Here is a 7,808-nt window from a genome sequence, read left to right as displayed (position 1 = left end):
TATCAGATAACTCGAAATGAGCCGATAGAGCGCAAGATAGGATAAGAGACGCGAATGTGATTGAGTTAGACCTTGGCACGCCGAATGATTCGTGGCCAATTCAATTAGGTTCTATGCTCAGTTCAACAGAAAGAGAGGACTATGTGTCCTTGATTCAAGAATTCCGCGACATCTTTGCTTGGAGTTATGATGAGCTGAGAGGCATTCCTCCCAGCCTGGCTGTTCATACTATTCGTGTAAAAGAAGGCAGTCTCGTCCTGTGTGTTAGAAGGTAAGGCGTATGCCTTTTGAATTGAGGGATGGGCTGTTTGAGGAGTTAGAGAAGTTAAGGAAAGCTGGCTTAATCTTCTCTGTACAACACACGGAATGGTGTTCACCACTTGTCATGAGGAAGAAGAAAAACAACCAGATTCGACTATGTGTAGATTTTAGAGAGTTGAATAAGCAAACGGTTAAGGATTACTACCCGTTGCCATTTATTGACCAAATTTTGGATCAATTAGCGGGTAGGAAAATATATTCGTTTATGGATTGCTTTGCAGGATATAACCAGATGGAAATTGCAGAAGAGGACAAGTTGAAAACGACTTTCATTACTATCTTTGGTACTTTTGCGTACCATGTGATGGCCTTTGGTTTGTGCAATGAACCTGGATCATGGCAACGAACAACAGACAAGACCTTTGGTGACATCTCCCCAGATGAGTTGAAAGTATTTATCGATGACCTGGGGGTAGCCACTGTAAGGGAAAGGATGTTGACTATTTTAAGAAAGTGCTTTGAGCATTGTAGACAATTTTGTATCACTCTTAACCCATGGAAGTGTGTCTTTGGAGTGTCTTATGGGCTATGGCTAGGCCATGTGGTCAGTTCAGTAGGAATAGCAAATGACCCTGAGAAGATCAAGGTCATAGTCGCTATGAGTCCACCATGCACTCTGAAAGAGGTTCATAGCTTTCGATAGGGTACCATCGGAGGTTTATAAATGCCTTGGTAGAAAGGTCGTTGCCATTAACGAACTTATTATCCTTTAGTTATCTATTTGAATGGAGCGACCCTTGTAAGGTAGCTTTCGAGAATGTGAAACAGGAGCTAGTAAAAGCACCTGTTTTAAAAGCACCTAAAAGAGGTGAGGTATTTTATATATTTTCAGCAGCCACACCATGCATAGTATCAGCTGCTCTTTAGCCCAAATTTGGGAGGAAAAGTGATATCATCCGATAGCTTTTGCTAGTCAAAAATTGGGCATATCAGAAATTAACTACACCTACATGGAGAAGTTGTGTCTTGCGATGGTCTTTGGGACTAAGAAATTCAGACACTACATCCTCTATGAGAATGTAGTTTTCTATACGAAGGCAGAAGGGCCTAGATTGCTTATGAACAAGCTACAGCTGCCTGATCATTTGACAAAGTGGTTAATCACTTTGCAGGAGTTCGATTATGAGATTAAGAGTAAGCCACCAAGGTTGCACGGTATTGTGGAATGCCTTGTGGATTTCGGGGAGCTAAAAGAGATTTTGGCTAAAGGAAGTGACATTGAAGAAATGTTTAAAATTGATATAGCTTCTATTCCATCTTGGCATGTTGCTATCACACATTATCTATCAACAGGAGAGACTGAAGCTGGTTGCCTCCATATGTGAGTCCAGCTATCACACATTATGGGCTATTGCTAGGCCATGTGGTCAGTCCACCAATATCCACTACCGATGTGTGATGCTTGATGAGGTTCCTTTTATCTTGGAAGAGTGTCATGACTCTGCATGTGGAGGACACTTCATTGGACGGTTGACGGCATAGAAAGCTTTAAGATCTGGATATTGGTGGCCGTCCATCTTCCAAGATTCCTTTGATTATGTTAAGAGATGTGATACCTATCAAAGACATGACACCAGAGAGAATAGAAAATACCCACTTACGCCTATCATGGCTATCCTTCCATTTGAGAAGTGGGGCATTGATTTTATGGGTCATATTACCCCATCGTCTACTACCCACAAGCGGTACATTATAGTAGCAACTTATTATTTTACAAAATGGTTAGAAGCGTGGGCGATGAGGCAGGACAATGCAAAAGAGACTACAAGTTTCCTTTCAGAGCAGATTATCTGCCGTTTCGGTCCACCGAAGAAACTAGTATCGGACCGTGGAACCCATTTTTTGAATAAAGTGATCAAAAGCTTCACTGAAGCTTGGCAAATCAAGCACAATAAAACGACCCCTTATAATCCGCAAGCAAATGGTCAAGTCGAAAGTACTAATAAGCAGCTTGTGGGTATCTTGTCTAAAATAGTCTGAGAAGAAATGAGACTGGGACATGAAGTTGTATGTGGCAGTATGGGCGTACAATACAACATTCAAGCAAGCTACCGGTCATACTCCATTTAAATTATTTTATGGGAAAGAGTGTGTGTTACCCCTCGAAATCAAGTTGCCAACCATATGGTTTGCAATTAACCACTCTTTGGGAGATGAGGATTCACTCTTTGAACGTTTCACGACCATAGCCCACCTGGATGAACTGAAATTGCAGAGCTTATTACACCAGGAGGTAGCTAAACTTCGGATGAAGCAGTTGCATGACCTTAAAGCAGAGAAATATAACTTTAAAAAAGGGCAATTAGTTCTGTATTACAATGCGCGTAGGGAGCTGTTTCCAGGGAAGCTGGAACCTAAATGGGATGGCCCCTACAAGATTGTCAGGATAGGGAAAAATAGGTTTACGGCTCTACTAGCTGATATGTAGGGAGTAGAGTTTAAAAATAAGGTTAATCTTAATAAGATTAAACCTTATTATTTCTAAGTATGCTAATATGGAGAAATGCATTGCAGGTCCATGCTAGGGCTGATTTGAGACCTGCAAAAGAGCTTAAAGCTGGTTGATGGGTCGGTTAATTCCTTATTTGGAGCATCCATATCTGGAGCAGAGATACCAGCAAGGGAAACTTATTTGGTGGAGCAAAGGATATAAAGTGATTGAGCAAGAAGACAGAACCTTTGTATGGGAGATCAAAGTCTTTTGCCATCACTGCTTACGATTGTTGACAAGTATCCCTGTTGAGTTCAATGAAGAAGGTGGGATGGAACCATCAATTCATCCTCTCAATATGCTAACCTTTGATTACCATAATTACAAATAGAGAAGTTCTTGATGGCCGGCTGTGTAAACCCATTATAGACGTACACATTATATTTTGACGGAGCGTCCAGGGGCCCTAATAAAAAAGGGAGTGTTGGAGTAGTAATCCGAGATCCCCGACGTAGAGTTACGATGAAGTGAGCTGCTTATCTCAGGGTAGGATTCACTAACAATATGGCGGAGTATAAAGCCTTGATTATGGGACTGCATATTGCCAACAAACAAGGTGGTATTTGGCGGTTGTTAGTAAACGAGGATTCCCAGCTGATCCTGAATCAGCTAGATGGGACATACATAGTGCGGAATCCCATTCTTTGTATGTATCATCGAACTATGATGACCCTACTTGAGGAGTGTGAGAGAGTGTCTTTTCAGCCGATTCCATGTTATTGGAATCAGTTTGCGGATTCACTGGCAAATCTTGCTTATGAAGAAGACATTTTCTTCAAATGTGGTCCTAGTTTGGATATTGTGATCAATGATGAAACATGACCCGGTCGCTTGTGGCGAATGCTATCAGAGCATGCTATATATGGCAGGCGATGGTTGATATGGGTGATGCAAAGAGTAGCCGACACCAATCTACCGTTGTTATCCTGGACCCATAGGTTGATTAGACAACATGTTATGTGTACGCCTCTTGCTATATATGCAGGAGGGATGGGTCATAACCTTATGCATTTAGTTTAGGGCTGTGAGGCCTGTTTTTCCTCCTTGGAAAGGAGCCTATTATTATATATCTGTACTATTTGAGGGAGGGATGTGTGGATACTATTCTGTTTTATTTCATTAGGCCAAGAGAGCCCATTTTGCAAGGTTTTACTGTTTTATTTCATTAGGCCAAGAGGGCCGATCAAGTTTTGTAGTGAAGTGCTTTATTTCATTAGGCTAAGAGGGCCAGTTGTCTGTTTAGTACATGTGCGGTTAATGGTTTCTTGTTTTAGTCATACTAGACAGGTTCAAAGAAGAGCTTGGAAGGAGCCTTTGTTGCATGGAAGCTTCTCGTGGCCCTATCCAGGTGATATCTCTCCTTTTCGAGTACCTTATTTTTATGCCATATGTGTTTGTGTACTTGTAGGGGATTTTTCTTTTCTTGTTGGGAACCGGCGTCCAAGGCATGAAGTCCCAGGGTTTAGGTTACGTATGTCTGAGAGAGGTCTGAGTAGTTATTGCCTCCTGTAAAGACATTGCCAGGCATTGAAAGACCCGTTTTAAAAGGTAGTCCTAGTGACCCTATTCTACTAGCCTGCTAGGCAGCCATTCTAGGAGTTCTTGTTAGTTGTGAGGCAGTTAGAGAAGCCTGCAGAAGCAAAATAATGATGATAGAGAAAAAGAAACCCTGCATATCTCAAAAGAAATAAATATATACAAAGGTGTGTAAAAAGGGGTTCTAACCCCTATAAAAATAGAAAGAAAAGGAAGGAAAATCTATAAGCAATTGATCATTGCCTTGCAAAAGCCTGGTAGGTTCCTGGGGACGAGTCAGACCTGGGGCCAATGCCTTGTCTTCCTAGGGGTGGCGTCTTACTGGAAAAGAATAAAGTAAGGAAGGTTGGAGCAAAAATAAAAGTGAGCGTCAGAAAAGGATTAAGTGTCGCCTTGCGAGGGCTTGGTAGGCTCTTGGGTACCAAGACAGGACCTGAGGCCGATGCCCTATTCTCCTTGGGTCACTACGCTCAGCTCCCTCCTTTTTACATGCCCGAGTATGGAAAAATAAAAACCCTAAAAGAAGAAACATGTTAAAAGAAAATACTTCTTGATCAGGCTATAGGAGTCCTCACCTAGTAGGAGTTCCTGGTTGTGTTGTCCTTGGTTAGGTAGGTAATTCATACCACCACTTAGGGCGATCTCTTTGATAGTTCTTTTTAGTCTAGCCGCGTTGGAGAAATTGGTTAGTGACTAGCTTCGGACCTTCTATCAGATTATGCTAGGCCTACTCCTTCTGGATGTCATGCCTTGGTTTTGTCACCGGGTAGGGTGAGCATTATGCTATGGTTTAATATGTATCTATCTTGTATCAGCTTGATGCTTCCTTTGGTCTTTTTGTGCAGATTTCTTGTGGGATTCAACGAGCTGAGTCACCCTATCCCGTGGTCGCCAATGAGAGCAGAGTTTTGAGCCCGGGATGTGCCTAAAATTTGCCAAAAAAATCTGGAATTTAGGGGAAAAATATTTAACATCGAAGGCGGCGGCTCTAGCTAGGATGATTTTAAGCACCAAGTGAAAGACAACTTTTAAAAGTGTTAGCTATATATAGTCTGTCTATATATAGCGCCCCAGGTCCCCTCTATATATTCCTATCATGTGTGCTCAGTTGACACACTTCTGGGGTTCCACTTCCGGTGTCTCATATCTCTCTTCTCTCCTCTCTTCCTTTCGTCTCTCGTCTTCCTCACAGTTACCAACATGGTATCAGAGCGAGATTCTACAACATTAAAAAGAGCTTTCTAGCATTAGTGTTTACGCTAGATACATGTTGTTGGCATCGAAGACCTTCACGTCTGTTTTCCCTGCGCTCTGTAACAAAAAGGTGCCCGAGCGACACTTGTGGATTTTTTATAAATTTTTAGACTTCCGTGCGGATTTTCAAGAGTTTCCGGCCAATGCGGAATGTAAAGCTGGATGCCCAGAAATTTACAGCACACGAATCGAAGCCCGGACGAGAAAATGGCCAAGAAACCGGTCAAGATATGAAGAGGTGGACAAACTTTGGGCCAAATGGCTAGTGATCTTTGGGAGCCCAAGAATTTTATGCAACATGAAACTTAGCATAAAATCGTGGGGATGTGGGAGGAGCAAAAAACATGAGGAAGAGGGTGCCATATCTGCGTCGAAAAATGCTCCATGTGGAGATAGAGAGGGTGATTACTGCTCGCAAATAACCCACACAACCGATCATACCCCCGATCTTCCCTCTCTCTGCTGATCATATCGCTTGTCTTTACCTGTCCAATGGTGGCCTGAATGAGGAGAGCCAATTCTAGTCTTTCTCTCTCCTCCCTCTCTCTCCCCTAAGGGGTTGTTCTTGTGTGCAAGAGAAAAATGAAGAATTGTGAAGGAAAGCTTGTTTGGTTCAGACTGGATTGCTTCCAGATTGATGTAGACATGAAGATTGCTGATTTTGAAGATGCTAGACATTGAATGTGGGCTGACATGCACTCCTGCACCAAAACCGAGATCCCGAGACATGGAGCCTAAGCAGTAATTCAATTTTTATGAAGGAAAAATGAGTTTTTATGCTATTTGTTTGATGAAACATTGTTCCCATGGGCTGATTATGCATCATGATGTTGTTTCCTATGAGTTTTATCAGTTTATAATCAGAAAACTAGAAAATCGTAAGTGATATGGCTAAAATTAATTGTATAAAACCCGTAAAACACGTGTTTTTTTCAAATTATGCACATGTATGGTTCATGGTATCAAAGGAAAAGCTCCTGGACTGCATAGCAATTGTTTTCTTAGGAATTTGACCCACGATTGAGAGTGTAAGGTTATCCCTTGCCGTAGGATAGAAGGTCGATTTCCTAAGGGATTGTTAAGTAAGGACACATGGTATATCTCCTAGAAATACAAGAAATATAAAAGAGAGGAGTTTGTATTCGATTGTTGTATATGTTGAGCAGCGCATCAAGGGGCTAATCCCTGCGATGTAGGAGAGTTGCAGTGGGGCCGCGGTGTTTCTACCGTGAGGTTGCCTCCATGTATGGGATCGTGGCATTGCCAATGTGTATGGGTTCTCCCTCTGAGGAGTTGATAAAAAGGGAAACGTTGGACTATAAACTATAAACGCATAGATTAGGCTTTAGGGCAGTTTACCCTTTAGCATTAGATAGACGCTCTTGGTCCGCGAGGCCATGAGGGTGTTTGTGTATCATGAGCATGAGGTCTGGCTAGTGCCATAGCCAGTGCTGGCCCATTTCAGGTCCCATCAAGACGTCTACTCCAGTCACTCAAGCTTTTGCTCAGCCATCCGCAGGTGGCACCCCTATGGGTGCTACTCTCTGAGAGATACTACCCCTGTAGGTACACCAGATGTACAGGGGTCTCCTGGATATGCCTAGGAGCGTGGTCACATGTGGCAGAGGACACAGTTTAGGCATACCCTAGAGGGGTATGGATACCTTATAGATGATAGGACAAGAGCCATCATCATGAATGATGAGGGAAGGAGGGTGATGGCTTGTATGAGAGAGTTGTGCCAACAAGTTTTTCACCACAACGTCTTGGATCATTGGAAGAACATAATGGAGGGTAGCAAGGACTCTATAGTAGCATCCTTGTATGAGGAGTTTCTGGTATTAGCTGCAATAGATAGATTTTCCATGGGGTGGACGATGGAGTGCATGCGTGCGTATATGTCACACAGACGATCAGATGCACACAAGGCACTTAAGAGTGGAGCCTCAAAGCCTGAGTGCTAGAAGCAGACGATTGGCACTGACTCAAGAAGAAGGCTACCGATTCTCGATTATGTTGAAGAGAGCTGCGCGAGGTGGCGAGGGCATGACTGGAGGCAGGAGTGGTCCATCATCTTGGGAGTGGATGCCACAGGACATATCAGGAGGGCTTTGTAAGTTTTTCTTTTATTCTGCTTGCTTATTTTTTTGCAATATCCCTTGTACTGACAATCGTATTTCTAACCATTGTATTTTGTTTTCTTTGT

The sequence above is a fragment of the Lygodium microphyllum genome, chromosome 18, assembly GCF_053477565.2.
Source record: "Lygodium microphyllum isolate KBCC chromosome 18, Lygodium_microphyllum_v1.1.10, whole genome shotgun sequence".
NCBI lineage: Eukaryota > Viridiplantae > Streptophyta > Polypodiopsida > Schizaeales > Lygodiaceae > Lygodium > Lygodium microphyllum.
This window is presented reverse-complemented; position numbering follows the sequence as displayed.